General features: G+C 44.8%; 1 pseudogene; it reads right to left on the bottom strand.

The window, feature by feature from the left end:
- Positions 1-9,933: 9,933 nt before the first annotated feature.
- LOC125109913 (peptidyl-prolyl cis-trans isomerase A-like) lies at positions 9,934-10,519 on the bottom strand (annotated as a pseudogene).
- Between the last annotated feature and the right edge of the window lie 14,237 nt (positions 10,520-24,756).

A 24,756-nucleotide genomic window follows, 5' to 3' on the forward strand; every position in this document is an offset into this window, starting at 1 on the left:
TATCGGCACATGCGGAGCGAAACCCCTTCTGGTGACAGCTGGGTAGTACTCCGTGGAAGCAGACCTACGGACTTCTGCTCAGATGTGTTCATTCTTTTGCTATCGTATATGAGGCTACAGTGACTGTCTGCATAGGTAGGTCATTCCACGTGTACGTGGACCTATTTTAGCGCGTGTTTTTAGGACTGAGAAGTCCCAGTCAGAAGTTTTGTATCATTGCAGTTGTGATAGATTTTGCCGAATGTCCGACATGAAGGTCATATCAATTTACAATATCCGTGAAATAACTTATTCCTCAAATTCTGTTCAAGTGTGGGTCATCAAATCTTTGTCAGCGTGATCAGTGGTAAGGAATGTGATTTCAAGGTTGTTTAAAGTTGCATTTCCTACTGAGCATCATTTTATGTATTGAGAACCACTTCTATTTCATTTTCTGTGAACTCTCTTTACTTCGAGCCCATTCTTCAACTGGACTTTTGTTGTTTTCCAACGGGTCTTATCTTCTTTTTAAAAATTAGATCTTTGTGACAAAAATAGCAAATGCATTTCACAGCTTCTCATTTGCCTTTTTACTTTTGTTACAGTGATTTTTATCCTGTAGAATCTTTAAAAACTTACTTTCATTTACTTGAAATTGTCAATCTATTTTAGGGTTTAGCGTCATCTTTAGAAAGGTGTCACAGGCTGAACTGTGTTCTTTCCAAATCCATACATTGAAATCCTAAACCCAGGACATCAGAATGAGACTGTATTTGGAGACAGCCTTCGCAGAGGAGATAAGGTGAAATAAGATTGCATGATGGGTCCTTATTCAGGGTGACCATGTCCTTGTGAGCAGAGGGGACGAAGACACCAACGTGCCCAGCAGGAAGACCACGTGAGGACAGAGCAAGGTGACCATCTCTAAGCCAAGGAGAGAGGCTGTTGGCCCTCAGAAGAAACCAACTCTGTTGACACCTTGATCTTGGACTTCCAGCTTCCAGAACGGTGAGGAAGGAAATTTCTGCTGTTTAAGCTCCCCAGTCCGGGCTCTCTTTTTATGGAGTGAGCTGACCACTACAACAGGATTTCTCACAATTGGATTTTTTGAAAAGCAAAGCATTCCATGTATCCTCGAGACATGTAGATCATTTCATAGTTACCTTTTTCTCCGTATCTCTTCCCTTCCTGACCTTCTTTCGTGGGAAAACTAGCTTTCAGAAGGATGCTACTTCTTCTCAAGGAAGCGCCAAGAGAGGAGTCACCAGCACTGGGTGGTGACTGGGTGACCTCAGTGCAAACCTCATCATCCATCTGTGTCACCCCCTCTGTAGAGAACGCTGACCCCTGGCGGAAGGTGTGTGCAGCATGTGCAGTGAGCACCGAGTTGAGCGCCAAGTCTGGCCCAAGAGAATAAAGAGGGCGGGAGAAGTTCTCATTCGGTTCTACGTCCTAGAAACACATCCAGTAATGCCCATCCCCCGGACTTTACAGAGAAACCTTGTTCCTCTGTCTGGCAGCACGCCTCAGCAGCCCAGGGCCACGGCACCCACAGGACCTTCCTCAACACCAGTGTAAGGCGGTGGCTTCTCCACCCCGCTGCGCTTGCGGTCCCCAGAGACAGATGAAAGGACACGAGCCCAGCTGGAAGAGAATTGTGTGTGTGCAGCTCCAGCTCCTGAAAGTCTGACTTTGTTTTCTAATCTTGCTCCTGGGCAGAATATTTATTCACTGTGTCCTACTCATAAGCGCATCGTGTAGCTTTCAAGAGGGGAAAATATCCTGGTTCATTGTGAGTTGATACTGAAAGTGTTTGATAAAACAGCCAATTTGTCCTCCTCCCCTCCGGATTTAAATTTGGAGCTGACAGAAAGTCGCCGCTGAAGTAGCTGGTCATGCATCAGAGTTGAGATCTAATGGGTCTTTGAAGAGAGTGTGTAAACATGGGGGAACAGTGTTCTAAGGGAGCAGTGTTGCTTTAGAACACCATGAGGCTTTCGTGCCTATGGACACTATTTAAATTTTAAATGGATCTTAAATAAGTTCTTTCAACCTCCCCCTTTCTTTCCTCTTACCACAAGAAGACATCAGCAGGGCTGCTCAGGATCGCCCAGAGTGATCAGCATGCACCATTGCCAGAAGGAGGGCAAGAAAGCGAATATGACTTCCCATCACGAACACTTCTGGTCACGTGAACAGGACTCTCTACTGTGTATTTCCAAGGATCCCTCAATACCCCTCTCAGACTCTGCTTGCCCTTTTGGATCCATCACATCTATGGACCATGATGGTATTTTCTGGATTCATTTCAAATCTGCCTTTCTAGGGAGTTAGAGAACCAGAAGTCAAGTGATTAAAACTTGGAACGCTAGATAATTAACACCACATGGACGGTGCTTCTCTTTCTCCCTCTAGCTCCACAGTGAATATCCAACATGTAACATAGTGCCCGGCCCAGACTAGGACTTGATACATATTTATTTAATGAACACATAAAGAACCTTTTTCAAAATGATAGATGAAGTAGATGAGACCAACCACAGAATATATTAAAAACTGCAACACCTGGTCATGGTGGATAATCTTTTTAATGTGCTGTTGGATCCTGTTTGCTAGGATCTTGTTGAGAATCCTAGCATCCATATTCATCAGTGATATTGGTCTGAAATTCTCCTTTTTGGTAGGGTCTTTGCCTGGTTTGGGGATCAGGGTAATGCTGGCTTCATAGAAAGAGTCTGGAAGTTTTCCTTCTGCTTCAATTTTTTGAAACAGCTTCAGGAGAATAGGTGTTATTTCTTCTTTGAAAGTTTGGTAGAATTCCCCAGGGAATCCGTCAGGTCCTGGGCTCTTGTTTTTTGGGAGGTTTTTGATCACTGCTTCAATCTCGTTACTAGATTTCGGTCACATTAAAAAGATTATCCACCATGACCAGGTGGGATTCATTCCTGGGCTACAAGGATGGTTCAACATTCGCAAATCAATCAATGTGATAGAACAAATTAATAAGAAAAGAGAGAAGAACCACATAGTCCTCTCAATTAATGCAGAAAAAGCATTTGACAAAATCCAGCATCCGTTCCTGATTAAAATGCTTCAAAGTATAGGGATAGAGGGAACATTCCTGAACTTCATCAAATCTATCTATGAAAAACCCACAGCAAATATCATCCTCAATGGGAAAAAGCTTGCAGCCTTCCCGTTGAGATCACGTTGAGGAACACAACAAGGATGCCCACTCTCACCACTCTTATTCAGCATAGTATTAGAAGTCCTAGCAACAGCAATCAGACAACAAAGAGAAATAAAAGGTATCCAAATCGGCAATGAAGAAGTCAAACTCTCTCTCTTTGCAGATGACATGATTCTTTATATGAAAAACCCAAAAGACTCCACCCCCAAACTACTAGAACTCATACAGCAATTGAGTAACGTGGCAGGATACAAAGTCAATGTACAGAAATCCGTGGCTTTCTTCTACACTAACAATGAAAATACAGAAAGGGAAATTAGAGAATCGATTCCATTTACTATAGCACCAAGAACCATAAGATACCTGGGAATAAACCTAACCAAAGAGGTAAAGGATCCTACTTGAGGAACTACAGAACACTCATGAAAGAAATTGAAGAAGACAGAGGAAGATGGAAGACCATTCCATGCTCTTGGATCGGAAGAATAAACATTGTTAAAATGTCTATACTGCCTAGAACAATCTATACTTTTAATGCCATTCCAATCAAAATTCCACTGGAATTCTTCAAAGAGCTGGAGCAAATAATCCAAAAATTTGTATGGAACCAGAAGAGACCCCAAATCACTAAGGAAATGTTGAAAAACAAAAATAAAACTGGAGGCATCACGTTACCTGATTTCAAGCTTTACTACAAAGCTGTGATCACCAAGACAGCATGGTACTGGCATAAAAACAGACACATAGACCAGTGGAACAGAGTAGAGAGCCCAGATATGGACCATCAACTCTACAGTCAAATAATCTTTGACAAAACAGGAAAAAATATACAGTGGAAAAAAGACAGTCTCTTCAATAAATGGTGCTGGGAAAACTGGGCAGCTATATGTAGAAGAATGAAACTCGACCATTCTCTTACACTGTACACAAAGATAAACTCAAAATGGATAAAAGACCTCAACATGAGACAGGAATCCATCAGAATCCTAGAGGAGAACATAGGCAGTAATCTCTTCGATATCAGCCACAGCAACTTCTTTCAAGATATGTCTCCAAAGGCAAAGGAAACAAAAGCCAAAATAAACTTTTGGGACTTCATCAAAATCAAAAGCTTCTGCACAGCAAAGGAAACAGTCAACAAAACAAAGAGGCAACCCACAGAATGGGAGAAGATATTTGCAAATGACAGTACAGACAAAAGGTTGACATCCAGGATCTATAAAGAACTCCTCAAACTCAACACACACAAAACAGATAATCATATCAAAAAATGGGCAGAAGATATGAACAGACACTTCTCCAATGAAGACATGCAAATGGTTATCAGACACATGAAAAAATGTTCATCATCACTAGCCATCAGGGAGATTCAAATTAAAACCACATTGAGATATCACCTTACACCAGTTAGAATGGCCAAAATTAGCAAGACAGGAAACAACGTGTTGGAGGGGATGTGGAGAAAGGGGAACCCTCTTACACTGTTGGTGGGAATGCAAGTTGGTGCAGCCTCTTTGGAGAACAGTGTGGAGATTCCTCAAGAAATTAAAAATAGAGCTTCCCTATGACCCTGCCATTGCACTACTTGGAATTTACCCCAAAGATACAGATGTAGTGAAAAGAAGGGCCATCTGTACCCCAATGTTCATAGCAGCAATGGCCACGGTCGCCAAACTATGGAAAGAACCAAGATGCCCTTCAACGGACGAATGGATAAGGAAGATGTGGTCCATATACACTATGGAGTATGATGCCTCCATCAGAAAGGATGAATACCCAACTTTTGTAGCAACATGGACGGGACTGGAAGAGATGATGCTGAGTGAAATAAGTCAAGCAGAGAGAGTCAATTATCATATGGTTTCACTTATTTGTGGAGCATAACAATAGCATGGAGGACAAGGGGAGTTAGAGAGGAGAAGGGAGTTGGGGGAACTTGGAAGGGAAGGTGAACCATGAGAGACTATGGACTCTGAAAAACAATCTGAAGGGTTTGAAGAGGTGGGGGGGTGGGAGGTTGGGGGAACCAGGAGGTGGGTATTAGAGAGGGCACGGATTGCATGGAGTACTGGGTATGGTACAAAAACAATGAATACTGTTTTGCTGAAAATAAATTAAAAAAAAGATTTAAAAAAAAAAACTCTGCAACACACAACAGAAAGCTAACAAGACCTTAAAAGATAATGGGGTTGGGATGTGGGAACATGGGCTGACATTAGGAGATGCTTCTCCTCTAAGCTCACTAGGGCAAACTCGAAGTCAGCAGGCCACTACAGCCTGGCCGCTAGTGATCTCAATCTCTGAAACTGGAGTGAGGCACGCCAGGGATTGTTATATCAAGCATAAATCCCATCCACTAGGACCAGGATCATTCCTGCAAACCATTGAAAAAATAAAGCCTCTGGCACACTGCATGAAATAATCAGGCACCTTGACACAGCAAGACAACGTAAGTAGAAATCAGCAGAAAACACAGGTGATAGAAACAGACTCACAGGGGGTCCAGCCATTGGAGTTGTTTGACTTTAAAGAAACTGATGATCACATTCAAGAAAGCAGAGCCTTTGAGAATTCTTAGAAAGAACCCACACAATACTTTAAAAAAAGAATTAATTGAAAATGCAGAATAGAAAAATACATAAACCTGTAGAATTAAGTTGGAGGATTTGATATAGATTGAATGCAGAAATAATTAGCAAAGTAGGAGATAAGCCAAATGTCAATGTCAAAAGGCAATCAGAATGAGAAATTATGGACAGTACAGAATAGGCTATGAGACACACAGAGGGGACTGAGGGAAGGCCCAGGATGCTTATAAGTGGAATCCCAGAGAGTAGGGGGAGTACTGGGCAGAAGTGATACCATATTGGTGGAGAACTTTACAAAGCTAATAAAAGACAAAAATCACAGCTCCAAGAAGCTTTACAAACCCACAGTAAATTTTAAAAATGACACACTTGGGTATATTATAGTAAAACTTCTGATAATCATAAGCAAAAGGAATTTTTTAACTCTTAAAAGTAGCCAGAAGAAAGGGGCAAGTTTTCTTCAAAACCAGAATATTAACTGAAGCTGACAACTCTTCCCTCAGTAATAGAAATACAAGCCAGAAGACAGTGAGGTCAAAGGACTGAAAGACAGTAAGTGGCAAGCTAGAATTCTATACCTAGCAAGGCAAGAACCTTTGGTAGTATAGAAACAGTAACTACATCTTCAGATGTAAACCAAATGGTTCTGTCATCACCAAGCTAGCACCGAAGGAGATGCCACAGTTGTTCCTCGAGCAAGAGAAGCCAGACTGAAATGAATATAATTTATGCCATTCCTTTCATCTAATATTTGAAAAACTAAATTGTGATATATACAGTTGTGTATGTCTGTGCTTAAACTACAAAGAAAAGGAAGAGAGGGGATATCATAAAGATGGGGGAGCAGATCACCCCTTGGAGGGGGAGAAGTTGTTTGGTGGGATGGGAGGCAGGTGTCTGGAGTGCAGAACTTTTCTATTTTTTTGGTCTGGATGGTGGTGTCCTGGGTGTATATTTTCTGACCAGTCACTAAGATGTGCCTTTAAAAATTTTACTATTTTCGGTGTGTGTCAAAATGTTTTAAAAATGAAAGAAATGAAAAAAAACAACCTAGGGTTTGGGTTAAATATCCTTTCAGACACATAGATCCAACAAGAAAAAGTCTTGGAGAAGACCAAGCAGGTCACACCTGTGCATCACAAATTGGCAGAGAAAAGCACAAGAACCTCAGTTCCCATATGATTCCAGAGCAAATCAGGAAGTAGAATGTGTTGAAATCAGATGGGGTGGAATCCAGTAGATCCTCTTATAATGAGAGAAAGAGAGATTTTAAATGTATTTTTTAAATAATGCATGTTAATTTAATTTTTTTTTATTTTTCAGTTATCAAATGAAAATTTTTGTCATCCCACAATTTAGTTACCTGATACTGTTGTGGTATATATTTTATATCTCTGTATTAAGTAAGGATATTTATCAATCTGTATAAACACAACCCAAGGTGTATAGAAGGTGTTCAATAAATGCTATTTTTTCTCCTTATCTTCATCATAGGAAATTACTTGTATTATACAGGTGGACACCTGTGGTTCTGACCTAATGTTATATTAAAGGAAGAACAAGTCCTTTTTTTAATTCTAAAACATTGTGGAATTGAATAGCTGCTGGTTTTACAGGAGTGCTGTCTCAGTGACGCATATGATTACCACCATCCGATGTTACAGAGCATCCACCAAGGAGCAGACACTGCACTAGATACAGTATGAACAATATTTAAGAGAAAGAGACAACCACAGCAACCTGCAGAAAAGGAATTGTTGATACAAAAGAGAAACTCGCCTTTCTTTGGGAAACACTTTTTAATTACATGAGGAAATATTTGTGTTTTCCCTGTGATATCCTTATTTAAAAAAACAAGATGAGATAAAGTGTTACAGGCTAGAGGGAAAGTAAGAAGTCAAGTTATTTCCAGTTTAGGGAAAAATTCGGAAGAGCAAGTACTATTTGTCATTCTTCATCCACCCATCTCCCTCTGGGCATCTCCTCTGATCTTAGAACCAGGACAGACCCCTCCTTATTACTGAGTGCCACCTTCATGTCATAAGGGAAATCGGTGTTTCTCCACTACTAAAGCCTTTGTTTTTCAAGCACACTGATCACATCATTTCATATCCAAGATCAAAGACCTTGATGATTCTACAGTGCCACCAGGACACTGTCAAAATCCTTAAATGAGATAGTCAGGTCCTCTTCTTACCGGTCCTAATCTGGACTAAAACCAACAGTTCCCTCACTGGCTACAAATTTCAGCAACCAGATATTAGAATCCCCTTGCACCATGTACTTCCATGTCTCCGTGTCTTTATTTACTATGCGCCCATTTGTCTGAAAAATAACCCCTTTCATTACAGTTATAGCACACTTCTCCTTATCCTCTCAGGTCTAATACAAAGTTGACCCTTAGGTTCCCTGTTCTCTTGCAGAAGTAACAGTGTGCGATCCTCCCACAGTCCTCAGGGAGCCCTGCTGTACTTCTTCTTCATTTTACCCTGCACGCTGCTCAGTGCTTTAATGAGTCTGTGTTTATTGAGTTTGCTGTGTCAGGCACAGTCCCAGGCGCCAGGGACACCAGCTAATAGAGGGGGTTGAGTCTGATTCTTTTGGTTCTTCCCTTCTAGAGATGGGAAGCAAAACAGGAGTAAGGTCATTTCGGAGAATGGTTAGGAAGACCAGGAAACAGAGAAATGGGCAGAAAATGGCAGGTGTGTCTATTTGATCATGCAGGGCGGGAAGTCCTCTCTACTGAGACAACGTGTGATACCATATCTGAATTATGAAGAGGAACCAGCATGTGATAAGGCAAAAACTCTTTCTCTAGACAAAGGAAATTTGCAAACATGTGGATTAGGAGCATAGGGTGGGAAGACTGGTGTATCTACAGCATGAACAGTGACAGGGGTCCAGAGCTACATCACACAGATTTCCTTGTATAACTCTCCTTAAGAAGTTTTAGTGGTTGCCCCAAGGGTTGCAGTATATACTTCTAATTAATCACAGTCTGCCTTCTGGTAACATGAAACTCTCCCACATGTTGTGCCAGAACCTTATGACTCCATAATTCCAATTTCTGCTTTCCATCTTTTGTGCTATCATACATTTTACTCATACTTGTGCTACTGACTTTACTGTTGACAGTCATTTAACCTTCAGAGTGCTTAAAACTAGTCTTCCATATTTACCTTCATTTTAACCATTTCTGGAGACCTTCATTTCTTTCTGTAGGCCCAGGTTTCTGTATCATATTCCTTTCTTCTGAAAACCCTCCTATAACACTTATTTTAATTCAAGGCAGCTGGTAGTAAATTCTGTAAGTTCTTTGGGGAAAAAAATTAATCCTTTATTATTGAAAGATACTTATACTAAGTATAGAATTCTGGGTTGACCTTTTTTCCCCCCCAACTCTTCAAATATTTCACTCTATTGTTTTATGGTTTGCATAGTTTTTCATAAGAAGTCCTCCATATTCTTATCTTTTTCCTTCCTATATCATGTGCTTTTTCCTTTGGATTCCTTCAAGATTTTCCATTTATCTTTAGTTTTCAGCAGTTTAAATATGATATGTCTAGGCATTTCCTTTTTTGTGATTTTCCTCCCAATTTGTCATGTTTGAGGACCTCTGAGCTTCTTGATCTGTCATTTTATACTTTACTTGGAAAATTAGCTGGCTATCTCTTCAAGTACTTCATGTGTCACATTATCTCATGCCTTCTGCAATTCAGTGTATGCCTGTATTAGACCAATTTGATCTTGTTCCATAGCTCTGAGGTATTTTGTACCTTTTCCCCCTACTCTTTCCTCTCTTTGTGCTTCAGTTTATATGGTTTCTAGTGACCTATTCTTAAGTGTACTGACTTCCCCACACTCTGTTTTGAGTCAACTGATACATTTGTTCAAAGAATTCTTCATCTCTATTGCCATTATTTTTATTATAATCTCCCTATTGAAATCCCCCAACTGTGCCTGCATTCTGTATTTTCTTCTATAGCTTTTGATATATCCATCATGGCTATTTTTGTTGTTGTTATTTAGTTTTTATTTCATAATCATAAACCTCACTCTGAAATCCAGCTACATTTGGAGGGGAGTAAAGAAAACATGGAACCCATAGAACTTTAGTGAGAACACAAAGATCATAGGATATTTTGAGTATATGGGGAGAAGGGCTGCTCTCCTGAGCTACAGAAGGAATGGTCTGGTAGTTAAGATAAAATACAAGTCAATTTTATTAGATTGTCCACAGTAAGCAATGGTGATCTTTTTGTAGGTCTTGCCATTCCTGGACCCAAAGAGCTCCATGGCTTCCACAATATTCCCTCTATCATTCTGCCAAAGACAACATGCTTGCCATCCAACAACTTGGTCTTGGCAGTGCAGATGAAAAACTGGGAACCCTTCGGTGTTGGGCCCAGCCTTTGCCATGAACAAGATGCTGGACATGTGCTTCAGAAGAAATTCTTATTGTCAAATTTCTCCTCATAGATGGATTTGCCACCAGTGTCATTATGGCCTCTGAAGTCACCACCCTAGCACATAAATCCCAGAATAATTATGTAAAGGCAGGAACTATTATAACCAAATCCTTTCTCCTCAGTGCTCAGAGCTTGAAAGTTTTCTGCTCTCTCTGGAACTTTGCAAATAGCTCATAGGACACACAGCCAAAGAGCTTGCCCTCCATGGCAATGCCAAAGAACATGGTGGGGTTGACAATGGCTGGGTGGCTTGGGAGGCTCCTGGGTGGTGGTGTCTGCAAGGACTCCATCATGGCCACTTTAAATCATTTCTATTCCCAACATCTGAACCACTCTAGTGCCTATTGACATTGATTGTTTTGTCTCTTGCCAGAGTTTTGTCCCATAACTTCTGTTTTACACCTGCAAGCTACTTACCCCTGAATGTCATGTGTAAGATGATAGAGATTGAGGTAAATAGAGTTTATGTTTAGCTGTGGTATTCTCCTTCCTCTGCTGGGCTGTCAGTGTGGGGGAACTGGGCATGGTTTGGGTTTTGCTATTGCTATGAGTTACTGGCTTCAAATTTCTCAGTATCATCTTACATTTCAGGTGTGGGCTGATTTGCCAAAGGGCTTTTCTTTGTGATACCTCTCCATCCTCAGCTTTAGGAATTCCCTGGATGCTTGTGCCTCAGAAAGGGTCTCCATTACTTCTCCCAGCCCCCACTGAGGACTGCTATTGCTTATCCTTCTGTGCTTGCTAGCCTGAGGTGTGAGGCAGCTCTCCACCATTCTCATCCAGTGACAGTCTTGGGAAGGCACTGTGTTCCCAAGTTTGGAGGACAGGACTTACTCATAAATCCTGCCCTCTCCTAACACCAGGAAACCCATTACGATCTGTGCCTGTGATGGACTCCTGCCACTTCCCCAGGGGCAAAGACTTCTTTTCCTTCCTCCAAACCACAATGTGTCTCCATGTGTACCCAAGTATCACCAGGTTTTCCTTCCCCGCCCCCAGAATCTTAAGACTTTAGTCTTTGGGGTAAGAGAGTTCAGACAGGACTACGTGCTGCCCCCTACCTGTAGTGTCCATTGAACTTCTGCAGACTACAACACTGAAAGAGTCTCCCCTCAGCCTCTCACTCTCAGTCTTTTTCTTAAGTTCCAGGTGGAGGGCAATGAAAAAGAGTGTGCAAGTAGGTGCCCCCTCCTTGTGTCTACAGTCCCTAGGGAATCTGTATTCTCAGACTATTCCACACTCGTTTTTTACTCTCAGACTATTCTGCAAGTCTTCAGCATTTCACTAAAGATTTTTCACTCCGTTCTATTTGCCTGCTTCTGTGGCAGCCCATCTCACTCCCATGGTCTGCCCTGGTAAATCAGTGATCATGTGCCATCTTCCTTGGATTTTGCTTTCATCCCTTGGATTTCAACCTAGTTGGTTGCCCTGCAATCTCTGTTCTCTGATGGATTCAAATAGAGTCATGACTTTGTAGATGCTTTTTTTTTTTTTTTAAGGAGTAGAAAGAATGTTCTTTCCAGCTTTCTCCATTGTAGGTGAAAGTTGGAAGAGCCATATAGTCTATTAAGCCATGGTGAGAGGTGTGCATTGCACATGTACAATGCTGAGGAGAAACTTATAAATTCGACTCATGAATCAAGAGTTTCCCGTTATTTCTGAGGGTGGGTTATACTGATTCATATAGTCTAGTCTTCAAACTCAGCCCAGATGATCCTTTTAAAACACAAATACTCCCCAGCCTTCCATTGCTCTTAAAACAAAGTGTAAGCTCCATGTTTATTCCTTGGCCAATGTAAATCTGTATTTCTCTACTATTTTCCCTCTTGCTCACTGCACTGTAATGGTACTTGCCTTATTTCTCAAATATAGCAAATAGTTTCCCAATTCATGCTTTTGAGCCTGTTGCTCCTTCTGTGTGGAGCAATTCCCCACCCCATTTGCAAGGCTCATTTCCTCTTTTCTCAAATGTCCTCTCTGCAGAGAGTTCTTTTTAAAATAGAAACTCCATGTCTTAACACACTATCCCCGATGCATTCATCCTCCCTTACACTAATATATGCTCATATAGGCTCCCAGCAAGTAAGGTGTATATTTGTAATTTCCACCTTTGTGAAATGTGAGTTCCATGGGAAGATAAACTTGACTTTACTCCCTGCTATGTTCCCAGAAACGAGAACTTCCCAGACACTCGATATGTTAAGGACAACAGTATCAATGAAAGCATGCATTAACTATTGTTAAATCAGCAAATCCTTTCTGCTTTTCACCCTTTGCAAAAACACACTATATGGAGTCAACCAACTGAAGAGAAACTCAAACAAAAGTCACCGTCTACAAACAGGAATTCAGTCTATTGAGTTCTGACTATGGCGCAGGCTCTGTGTGATGTAGTTGGTGTGCATTATCTCACTTGGTCTTTCAATGGCATTGCCTGCGTGCATCACTAAAGCCATTTGGCAGTGAAGAAGCTAGGCATTATTGTGGTTAGTTAGTGTTTAGAGTGAGTGGACCATGAGGTGTCAGTTGGTTTCTTGCATTTCTGTCTCTCATATCATGCTGGTTCCTCAGCACGTGCTGACGATTCCCCCCTGAATCTCACTGACGTGGACATTTACTGTTAATGTGCTCTGTCAATGAAAACCCATCCATCTTTGGGTCTGCTAACCCTGGAGGCCATTGCTTGTCCAGGCCTTCTGCTCTATCGGACCAGGGATCATGCAGGGATAGTCCACTCCTGGAAAGGAAAGCTCTTTATGAGGACTCTGGCCTCAGGAATGTCTATCCAAACAGAGGCTCTTATTTTTATGCAAAACATAATTGAGTGGAACATATCAGCCCAACCAACTTTGGGATTAAGCCAAATGGCTACTGGATCCCCTGTTGCTCCAATTACAAGAGGCGATCTGATCAGCCCATGGAGACAAGAGATTCGAAAAAATTGCTTATTTTTCTCTGTACAGAGATGCACAGGCTAATTCAAAAATTGTCATCAAATTTCTGAATGGTGCCTTTTGGAAATGAGCGCATTTGTTCCATGTAAATGCTAAAGTGAAGAAGTGTGCAAATGTGTAGGTTGTCCTAAGACTCCTGTTCATTCCTTATTACTTGTTTTAGGTTTACAATAGAGCTCTCTGAGCATTGGCTGGATGCGTGATGACGTTATGACCAATATTTTGAGAAATTCCAGTTGATTGCCCATATTAGTCAGGATTCCCTGGAGAACCAATAGGAGAGAGATAGATAGGCAGAGAGGTGATAGATAGATAGGCAGACAGACAGACAGACATGTGCAGATTTATTATTGGAATTGGTTTACAATTATGGAGGCTGAGATATCTCATAATTTGCCATCTGCAAGCAGGAGACCCAGGAAAACCAATGGTGTAATTTGGTCCAAATCGAAGGGCCCAAGATTTGGGGTGAGGCCCCACAATGATATAAGTCTTTGTCTGGGTCTGAATGCCTCAAAACCAGGAGCACCCACATTCAAGAACAAGAGAAGATGGATGTTCCAGCTCAAGTGGCGAGAGAGAATTCATCCTTCCTCTGCCTTTTTGTTCTATTCAAGCTGTCGGTAGATTAGATGGTGTCCACCTGACCTGGTGAGGACACCTTCTTTACCCAGCCTGCTGACTCCCATGCTAATCTCTTCTAAAAACATACACACACACACACAGAAATTATGTTTCACCAGCCATGTGGGTATCCCTTAGCCCAGTCAAAGTGACCCATTAATTTAACCATCACACCACACCAGCCATCCAGGATATTCTAGGCAACATTCTAGAGATGCATGGAGATCAGATCTCAATAAGGCCACAGTAATCTGTTAGGACTGTGGCCTTGTTGAGACCCAATCTTCATGCATCTCTAGAATGTTGCCTAGAATATCCTGGATGGCTGATGTGATGGTTAACTTTATGGGTCACCTATTCCCCCCTAGAAGAAAGCCTGTTCAGGAGAAGAGCTGGTGGAAACGCCAGCAGTCCAGTTAGCTGCAGCCCAGTTGTACCTCTCCTTGAGACTTTGGCTCCCTGCAATAATCTTGGGACCTTTTACTTACATCTAGAGCAGTGTTCCTCCTTGTTTTCTACCAAGTGAAGAGTGTCCTGAGAGACGACTAAGACAAGACATTCTACTGGGCAAAGAGTATGTTTGCTCTGCTGGCCCACTGTGGTATTGTTCTGCTCCTGGTTGAGTGTATTTAGTCAGAAGACTCTGGATTTATGAACGTCGGGCCACCCATACTTCCTCTAGGCAGGAATTTGAGTAATGAATGGAAATCAAATTTGCTTTGTCTGGAGACTGAAAGAAGAGTGGGAGGAGAACCTCTTGTTCTTAAAAGGCTGGACTGGCTGTTCAGAATGTCACATGGACAAAGGTCCTTAGTTTGACTCTCTCACCTTGCAGGTGGGGAAAGGAGGCTGGCTCCATGTGGCTGCAGGAGAAGGACCCGGGACTTACCCTCCCACCTCTGAGACCATTATTAGCCCATTTGTGCCACACAGAAGAGTGAAAGTTGGGTAGAGAATGGTTTCCTGGCTGGAGTTCTTGAGAAGTCCATGTCTGTGCTGTCCGTAGGCCCCTGGGATTTTATTCCGTTCCCCTGGATTGGTCAGTCTTCTGAAATGCCTCTTCCACTACTAGAAGATAGCAAAGCCTTAGTGTACTTTTGGGCCCTACTTGGAAGGAGGCTGATGAATGGTCATACTGCATACAACGTGCTTGACAGAATAAGGGTGCCTACCTGGAAACCCTAGAAGCCGCTCTTGCCTCTTCTAAATTAGATCCGTGGGATTATGAGCTTTCTGCTGGGTTGGAATTGGTCCCTAAACAGAGCTAAAAACATGCCTCTTTCTCTTCCTGCCCTAAATTGGAAGCAGGATTTGAAAAGGCATATTAACTGGAAGAGAAAAACATGCCCAACCAGATGTGATTTGAAGGATGAATTCATACAATTTTTAAGGCCATTGAATAAATATTTATTACATATGGACCTCTCTAGCTCTTGGGATTTTCAGAAACTGTTCTCATTTCAAACATTCACTCTCATTGCCCATTTCTGTAACTTCATATATCCAGGAGCTGATTTTCTAATGCTGACTTCTGGAATATGATCCCTGCTACTTTAAGGGATGTGGAGACTTAAATCCAAGGCTTGTCCTCTAAAGTTTTCTGTCTGCTTGGAGAATAGCCTGGGAAACAGCATGAGAGACATTTCTCTGCAGGACGGGACTCGGTCCCAGGAGCGGGATGCGACACAGAGTGTGGGCAGAGGTCTCAGCGGCGAGTCTCTGGTATTTGCTTTGTGTCTGGCTGTGTCTTCCAGTGCAGCAGACAGGGGACACACAGCTCAGCTCGTGACAGTGCGTTGCCAGTTAGTGGGGCTTTGTCTCCCCACTGGAACACCATCCATGCCGATGGCTGAGCCAGGCATGAGTTGGTTCCAGATAGTGAGGCTGGAAGGCTCATTTGCTTCCTGGAGGACGATGGTACCATAAATCCTTAACTGTGGTCTCTGTCCCATCTCATCCCCGTAGGGTGGCTGGTGCCCAAGCCTGGGCTGGATAGATCTGTTAATCCCTTTATCCATTTTTGTTGACAGCTCTGTTCCTGCTTGGGTCACATGTCCCCGAACTACCTGTCAAGAAGGACCACGCATTCTTACTCTGCTGTTTAGGGGGTGTCTAAACCCATGTCTGTGGGGTTGGGGTCTCCCTCATTCTGCTGGTTCTGGGGCATCTCTTCAGCTTCAGACGTTTGTCATTTTGCGGCAGCTTGATGTGAATCACTGGAAAACACAATGAGCCTTAGAAGCCACGCCTGTGCAAAGTCCCTTCCCCATCCCTTCCCCATCCCTTCCTCATCCCCTTCCCCGTCCCTTCTCCCATCCCTCCCCCCATTCCCCCCCCGACCCAGGGAAGCAACAAGAGCTTACCCATCTCAGTTCTCCAGGCCCCAAGACTGCAACTTCCATAAATTCCAAGTGATTTTCTTCACCCTTGGTAAAGGAATCATCCCCACTGACAACTCAGACTTTTTCTCAGTACAAAGGGCTGCGAGAATCCCAGGCTGGCAGAGCACAAAGAACACATCTAAGTAAAACCTGCCAAGCCCCATCCCCCGTCCCCCACCGTGCAGGTGCCAGTCACCGAGCTCTATGCTCTCTGCCTCTGACAGTCTTCCTTGTAGACTGACAAGGTGGGTTTCATTATTATCCTCAGTCTGAAGATGAGCGAATTGAAGCCTGCCAGGTTAAATAATTCACCTCAGTCCTCTCTGTTAGAAAGAGACAGGGGGGCACCTGGGTGGCTCAGTTGGTTAAGCAACTGCCTTCGGCTCAAGTCATGATCCTGGAGTCCTGGGATCGAGTCTCACATCGGCGGAGCGCAGGTGTCTCTGCTTGGCGGGGAATCTGCTTCTCTCTCTGACCCTCCCCCTTCTCGTGCTCTCTTTCTCTCTCTCTCTCAAATAAATAAACAAAAATAAAATCTTTAAAAAAGGAAAAGACAGAGCTGGGATCCGAGCCGAGGACTGTGCCACATGCCCCGTCCTCTTCGCCACCGTATCAAACAGCATCCCGTGGTTTCTCTGGGACCACCTCAGGCCTGATGCCTGAGTGCTCTAGAAGATACCCCAGCAAGGAGTCATCCCGCCTCTACTTAAACAACCATAATCCTGGGAAATTCCTGATTTCTGTTGTTTCACGGGTGAAGTCATGGCAACTCTCCCAGAGTGCTCCTCGGTCATTAGTGTTAAGTGCAGTTTCCTTGGGATAATCACGGAGCTTCCTTGAAGAAAACCAATTAAGTATTCGCATGTATTGGAACGACACCCAATTAAACAAAGTTAAGTTGATGTCCCTGCACGACTTCTCAGAGCCTTTTCTGTGTTAACGTGGGTTGTGAATCTTTAAGAAGGAGACAGATGTATTATTCAGAATGTGTTCAGCGCGTTGCACTTGGATGGTTTCTTGTTTGTGAAGCACCTTGTGGCATGAGAGTAGACGACTCTTCAGGGGAAACGTGCTACGAGAAGAGCATAGGACCGTGTAACCATGGCTCCTTATCCACGGTGGCAATTCTGCAATGACCCCCCACTCCCCACCCCAGCACTGGGCCGGCCAACATAGAGCCCTTGTTACTAAGGGGTTATGTACAGGGAGAATATTCTGTCTATAGAAAATATATTTTGTACATTATATGTATATTTGATCATCTTAATTATTAAAAACAAGTCCCCTGGCACATTCTGTTTTCTTTATTTTATAAATGAGAAGATGAAGTTTGGAAGTATTAAGTGACATGCCTGAGCACCAGCCTTCCCACCAACAGGTACCGGTGTCGGGATCTGAACCCTGACCACCCTCCCCGAGCTGCAGTTTCTTGCCCCAGTCACACTGCCCCCCCCCCCATCTCCATTCTCTGTCCATCTCTGGGAGGGTCTCCCTTGGTCTGCCTCAGCCGGGAACACGGTCTTGGATGGCTCCCATTTTCACTGCTCTGTGATTCTGGCACCCAAGTTCTACTCCAACCAGGAGAGGCTCTTGCAAGGTGATGGTTTGGAGCCGGGCAGTTATCGCATCTGAGTGCTGCGGAGCTTTGTCCGGAATCCTAGAGAGCTGTCTTGACATGATCTGTGGACGACTCAGAGTGTGGTCTGTGGACCAGCAGCACCACCGTCGCTGGCAGGCTGGTCGGAAATGCAAGCTCCCAAGCTGCTGACTCAGAGTCCACATCGTACCAAGGTCGCCAGGCGATTTCCTGGAACAGTAGGAATCGAGGAGCGCGCTGCTGTGGGCAGCTCGAGAACAAGCTCGAGGTCCCCCCGGGGTGAACAGCTTGACACACGTGGGAAGTCAGGTTTGGACGCGTCGACATCAATGCACAACACGTTTATGGATCCCAAATTGTCGCTTTTTCTAAGGTGTTATCATGGGGGGAATGTGTTGACGAAGCTACTCTTTTATTTTTCTTTTCCTTTCTTTCTTTTTTTCTTTGTTTTTTTCTTTCATTATTATTTTTTTTCTTTCTGTATTCTTTTTTCATTTAAATTCAATTAGCCAACCTATACTAGATCATGAGTTTCAGAGGTAGAGTTCAATAATTCATCGGTTGCTTATAACACCCAGTGCCCATCACATCACATGTCCTCCTTAGTGCCCATCCCCTGACTACCCTATCCCCCTCACCCACCCCCCCATCCAGCAACCCTCAGTTTGTTTAGTATAATTAAGAGTTTCTCATGGTTTGTCCCCCTCTCTGATATCTTTCTACTCTGTTTTCCCTTCCTCCCTCAATGATCCTCTATGCTGTTTCTTATGGTCTGCATACGAGTGAAACCACATGATAATTATCTTTCTCTGACTGCCTTATTTCGCTCAGTGTAATCCCCTCTAGTTCCATTCATGTCAATGTGAAAGGTGGGTATTCTTCCTTTTTGAAGGCTGTGTAATATTCCTGTGTGTGTGTGTGTATCACATCTTCTTTATCCATTCTTCTGTTGATGGACACCTTGGCTCTTTCCACAGTTTGGCTATTGTGGACATCGCTGCTATGAACACTGGGGTGCAGGTGCCCCATCCTGTCACTACATTTCTATCTTTGGGGTAAATACCCAGTAATGCAATTGTTGGGTCGTAGGGTAAGAAGCTACTCTTTAATCAAGAGGCCTTTATCTTTTTATCTGCTTTTTAATTAAGAACACAAGTATAATTACAGAAGTTTCCTGAACTGGACCACCCCTAAATTACAATATTCATACACGTGGCCCTGGAGCACACCAAGATCTTCTCTCCTGAGATGTCCAATGCTGGTGATGGAGTCCCGTGCACATGTACGCATTCTCAATGGTGACGACTCACAGTGTTTTGTAAAACACAGATGTCCAGGCTCTACCCAAGAGCAACACAGAATCTCTGGGAGTGAGGGTCAGGCATTGGCGTGTTTTTAAAATTTCTCTGAGTGATTCTAACATATGCCAGAATGGAGAACCCCTGGCCATGGTTTGGTTTCAGGAGGACATTAATTCAGGATAATTTGAAAAGAGGAAGCTAAGTTTTCTAAAACCCTCAAATGTTCCAAGGTCACTTACAATCCTGTGGTTTTCATCGCACATGGGTATGAGTGGCATCTGGAAATCACCTGAACGTGTGTAGACACACACAAAACAATCCCAGTCTCCACCCCAGCCCTTATCTGCTTTTTAATTAAGAACACAAGTATAATTACAGAAGTTACCTGAACTGGGCCACCCCAAAATCACAATATTCATGAAATATTGGCTGACTGAGTCCATTAAAGCATTTTTTAGAAGTCTGCTATGCATACTTAATTTTAAAACACATGCATATTTAATTTTATCTTCACTGGGAATGTATTTATAAAAATAATAATAAGCAACATCCTCTGAGGACAGAGAAAATAAGACAGATGGATAGGGAAATATCAAAACTGTCAGAAGGAACTCCCCATTGTGTCTTTATAACCATGAATTGTGTGTTTTCCCCCAGAATGTGGATGAGACCCTATATCCTCGCCATGGGGTTTGTCAACACCCCAGGACCATATGGCATTTTCATGATGAGGCATTTTCCCAGCCACACCCAAGTGTGGGGTAAATAGTGCTTCATTGTCATCTGGACAGCGTGTGTGTGTGTGTACTTACATGTCAGTGAAATGGGTGACAGCAATGATACAAGAAAAGAGGAAGGAATCAGGATTATTTTGTCATTATAAGGTACTCACACCACTCCTGTGATGAGGTTGAGTGATTTAAAGGTGAAATCACATTAAATGTTAGGTGAAGACGACAAATCGTGGCAAAGAGAGTGGAAGGCAGTAACGAAAGAACCAGAGCAACAAACAGAAAACAGGAACAAGTCGGAGTCATCCAACAAGATCACAAATCCCTGTGAATGTCAATGGCCTCAATGTAGCCATTAAAAGGCAGAGGTGGTCAGAGTAGATCAAAACCCAAGACTCGACTCTATGTTGTCTAAAGAAACTACTTCAGATATAAAGACACATGGAGATTCAGAGTGAACGGACAGAGAATATAGACCGTGATAACACGAATCTGAAGAAAACAGGAGTACCTACATTAATTTTAGAAAAACAGATTTCAAAGCAAGGAAGGTTGTCAGGCATTCCATAGGATCGAGGAGCCGATTCTCAAAGAATGCGTAACAGTTCCTAACAAGTTTGCGTCTAATGACAGCACGTCAAACTGTGTGACAAACACAGAACCACAAGGAGTAGACGAGCACATTATTGTAATTAAGACTCCAACACCCTCTCTCAGAAGCGGGCAGACCCAGGAATGGAAAATCAGTGAGGACTTGGTTGAACCCCACACCTGTGCCAACCAACTGGGTCTAACGGACACCCACAGACTAGTTCTTCCAGCAAGAGCAGAACACACATTGTTCTCAAGGTCACACAGAACTTTCACCAAGATATACCACATTCCGGGCCATAACACACACCATCACAAATTTAAAAGACTAGAAACAAAACACTGTCTGCTCTCAGACCACAATGCAATTAAAAATGGAAATCAATAAGAAAAATAAGATTTTAAAATCCTAAAATATGTTGAGAAAAAAAAACAACAGAACTGTAGAAAACAACCACATAGGACAAAGGAAAAAATCCCAAGGGAAATATAAAAATACTTCGAATGAAACGAAAATTCAAATACAGATTATCAAAAGTTGGGGGGAGGCAGGGAAAGAGGAGCTTAGAGGGAAATTTATAGCAGGGAGGGTGTAGATTAGCAAAGAAGAAAGACCTGAAATGAATCATTTAAGTTTCCACCTTGGGAAACCGGACAAAGAAGAACAGATTAAATCCAGAGTGAGCAGAAGAAGAGGAAAACCAAGGACGGGCGCGGAAATCAATGAGACTGAAAACAGGAAATCAACAGAGAAAACCGATGGAACCCAAAGCTGGTTCTTCGAGAAGCTCAATAAAATTGAAAAGGCTCCAGTTAGGCCAACTAAGCAAAAAAGAGGGACAAGGGACAAGGGCATGGGTCGCTGTTGATTCAGAAGCTGTGTGTGCAGCAGGTCACCTGGGCTGGGCACCAGCAGGCCTGTTGAGCGAGGAGGATGGGCCCTTGCTTCTCGGGGCTGCACTTTGGCAGGGCACAGAAAATTCGAATAAACCTCTCAGTGAGACCATGTCAGTCGATCACGTGCTTTAAGGGCAGTATATCAGGGTGTTAGAGAGGATGACAGAGTGAGCCGGGGAGCTCCTTTCATGGGAATGGACAAAGAGGGCTTCTTGGAGGAGGTGATATTTGGACAGAGCCTGTGTGAGCAGGAGGATACAGAGTCAGAAGTAGGTGGCAGGGGGCGTCCAGACGCCTCATTAGGGACATGTTTAGTGTGTCTGAATGAAGACCTGTGGTGACCAGAAGGGGGTCGGCAGGACGGGGGGCACAGACGCTCAGTCCTGCAGGTGTGGTGGGCGGGCCACGCCGAGGACGCTGGGATTCACTCCCGGCGCTCCATGGAGCCCTGCGAGGGTTTCTAGCTGGGGTGTTTTAGGGGGTCTCTCTGAGAACAGAGTAGGGATGGGGTCGTAGAGCAAGCGGAGAGAAGGAGACCCGTCAGGAGGCTGTCAGAGCTGCGCTGGAGACAGAGGATGCCCGCGGGCACCAGGATGGTGACCCCGAAGTAAAGGTGTGAGGACATCTGGGGATAGAGTGCCCAGGGTGCGCCAGCAGGGGGGATGCGGGCAGTGTGGGAGGGGCGGGGCCATGCCCATCCCAGAGGAACAGGGGTGGGTGTGGCTGGTCCTGGGGACGGGAGGCGCTGGGTGAGACTGCATGGTGGACAGTCCAGTGGGGAGGGTGCTGCAGACTCCACGGGGTCACAGGACATTGCCCGGGAGCCACAGCCTGAGGGATGCCACTGGGAGGAGGGAACAAGCCTGGCTGAGTGCTTTCAAGAAGTAGATGCCGTGTGTCAGCTGCTCCGGGTGTGACTCTGGTTTGTGAACCTTTAACAAGAGGGGCATTGTAACCCGGCTTGCTAGTGGCAGAGCTCAGACCTCTGGGGACCCCTTTTCTGGACTCATGTCCTGCTAAGGTTCTGTCCCCTGCTAAGAACGGGGATCCGCATGCTCCCCGGTCGGCGTCAGGAAGTGACTGTGGCAGCTGGCGTCCGTCCAGCCACTGCTCTGGGAGGGAACGTGTCCAGAGAAAGGCCTCTAGGGTGTGTTCTGGACCTGAGAAGTCCACCGGCTCTGGGAAGACAAGTGGGGACTCAGATATGGAAGAAATGAATCTAGAACCCTCTAGAAAGCCATGGGCAGGACTCTGGGCTTCCGTCAGAGGCTGTCAGCAGCCCCCGTCAGTGGGTCTGTTGACAGAAGTGAAGATATTTCAGACCAAAGTAAAGGAGGACCTCAGCGTAGCCCCAGGGACTACAGGGTGACCTCACCAGAGCCGAGGCGGACGTGCAGACGGTGAGTAGCAGGCAGGAGCTGGCAGGACCATTCCTGCCCCCCAAAAAACTTCTCCAGTCCCCAGCCTGATCCCGCTCAGCTCCCCAGCTCGGCCTGCCTCCTGGCATCTGTGTACAGTTCTCTCTCCCGTGTCCTGTGTCCGACCCTGCGGCATGCGTGTGGCTGGGAGTGTGGCCTCTGTGGCTTCCCCATCTCCGCTGCATCTCCCTCTCTGGTCTCTGTGTCCGGGGCCTGTCCTCCTCTCCTTCCCCAGGGCTCTCTGCTGGGTTGTCCTTCCACGTGGCCGAGACCTCAGGCCCAACACCTGGACCCTCTTCCAGGCTAAGTCCTCTGCACTAATTGCAACCTGATGGCAGGCATGAGGGTCCGTGGCGTGCCCTGTTCCAGTCAGCAGGTTCCAATCTAGAAGGTTCTATTCGCTTCTTCCATGTCTGGTTCTCCACTTGTCTTCCTAGAGCTGGTGGACTTCTCAGGTCCAGAACACACCCCACAGGCCTTGCTCCAGACTCGTTCCCTCCCAGTTAGCAATGGTCAGTGGGAGGCACGTGGCCCTCCCAGTATGGTTTCCAGGCAGCCGCCTGTGTGGAAGGGGAAGGGCTTCCTTGTGGAGGCGAGGGCTGTGGGCAGGAGGGAGGCTCCAGGGAAAGGCCCCTCCTGGACTGGTTTCGCCTGCTGCGGCATGACCGGCATGGAGGCGTGAAGCTCTGGGCTGGTCTTGGCGTGTGGCTTGGATATGTCACCCAGCACCCGTACCCGAGGAGGTGTCCCCAAAGAGATTCAACCGTGGCAGAAGCATGACAATCCTGGACATCTGCAAACTCTCAGACACGTGCTTTCTCCTGCTCCCAGGCCCCATGGACAAAGACAAGGGCCAGGCAACCACTGCCGGAGGTCTGCACCGTGACTTTGCCGAGCCTGGACCATGGCGTCTCCAGACCCCAGAGAATGTTCCACGAGTACCCACGTGGGCTCGGACATGTCTCCTGGCCACATGCTGCGCCGCTCGGCCGGGGGTGGGAGGGGCGCTCTAGATGTTTCTCAAGGTTAGATGTTATCTGCACCAGCAGATGGCTAGTTAGCTTGTAAGAGGAACAAAATCGTTTTAACATAATATTTCACAGAAGGGAGGAAGGAGCCTCACATCATAGGACCCATCGTATCACTTAGCTCAAAGGCCGCCCCGAGCTTTCGCCAGGAGTGTGGGATAGGAAAACTGAGAGGACGTCCTTGGAAGTCCACGCCCCTGTCCCCTGCTTCCCCTCCTTCCTCACACATGGGCCTCCCTCCCGGGCCTTTTAGTTTTAGTTCTAGACATTTTGTAGTTCTGCTCGTGGGGCGTTTTCCCACTTTGGGCTTTTCTCCCGCCTTTGGGCTTTTATTCTATTTCTATGGCTACTAAATTCCTGACGCCAGATATCATTCATCTCTTAAATACAGGTATGCTCAGCAGACAGCCCAGATGTCTCCTTCCCTGCTCAGAGCCTCTCCCCATGTGTCTTGAGTTCTTTGTCTCTCTGGCCTCCAGGAGAAAAAGGTGAATTTTCAAAGCAATTGTTTCCATGATAAAAAGGTAGGACCTTCCTGACATTTCATGTTCTGTTCAAATTTTTTGAAACAGAAGGAAAAGTAAAAACAGCCCCCACACCGTATTTCCCCAAATTTTGCCCCTTAGCTAATGCTGCTTTCTTTAGACAAATCAACTCCATACATCTAAAAATAACGGTGTCAGGAAGGGTTTAATGTCATGAACACAGGTGCAAAGCAGCCCCCTTCTGGGAGCAGGAGGTCGGCCCCAAGCTCTGTCCAGTGTTGTTTGTAGGACATAGTCTGAGCTCTGGGTGGTGTCCTTGTCCCCAGGGCCTCCAATTTCCAGTCCCTGATGAGAGCGGCGTGTTGAAGCCATGCAGACCCCAGACTAGAACTTTCTTATCCAGAGGTGAGACCCCGTTTCTCTGGGGCCATAGAGCTGACATTTCCTGCCGGTCCATGGCCCTCCCACGCCTGCGCCTTCTGCCTCGGAGACCAGTGGGAATGGACCCGACTCAGAGCGTTTA

Source organism: Lutra lutra, chromosome 9 (genome assembly GCF_902655055.1).
Source record: "Lutra lutra chromosome 9, mLutLut1.2, whole genome shotgun sequence".
In the NCBI taxonomy this organism is placed as follows: Eukaryota; Metazoa; Chordata; class Mammalia; order Carnivora; family Mustelidae; genus Lutra; species Lutra lutra.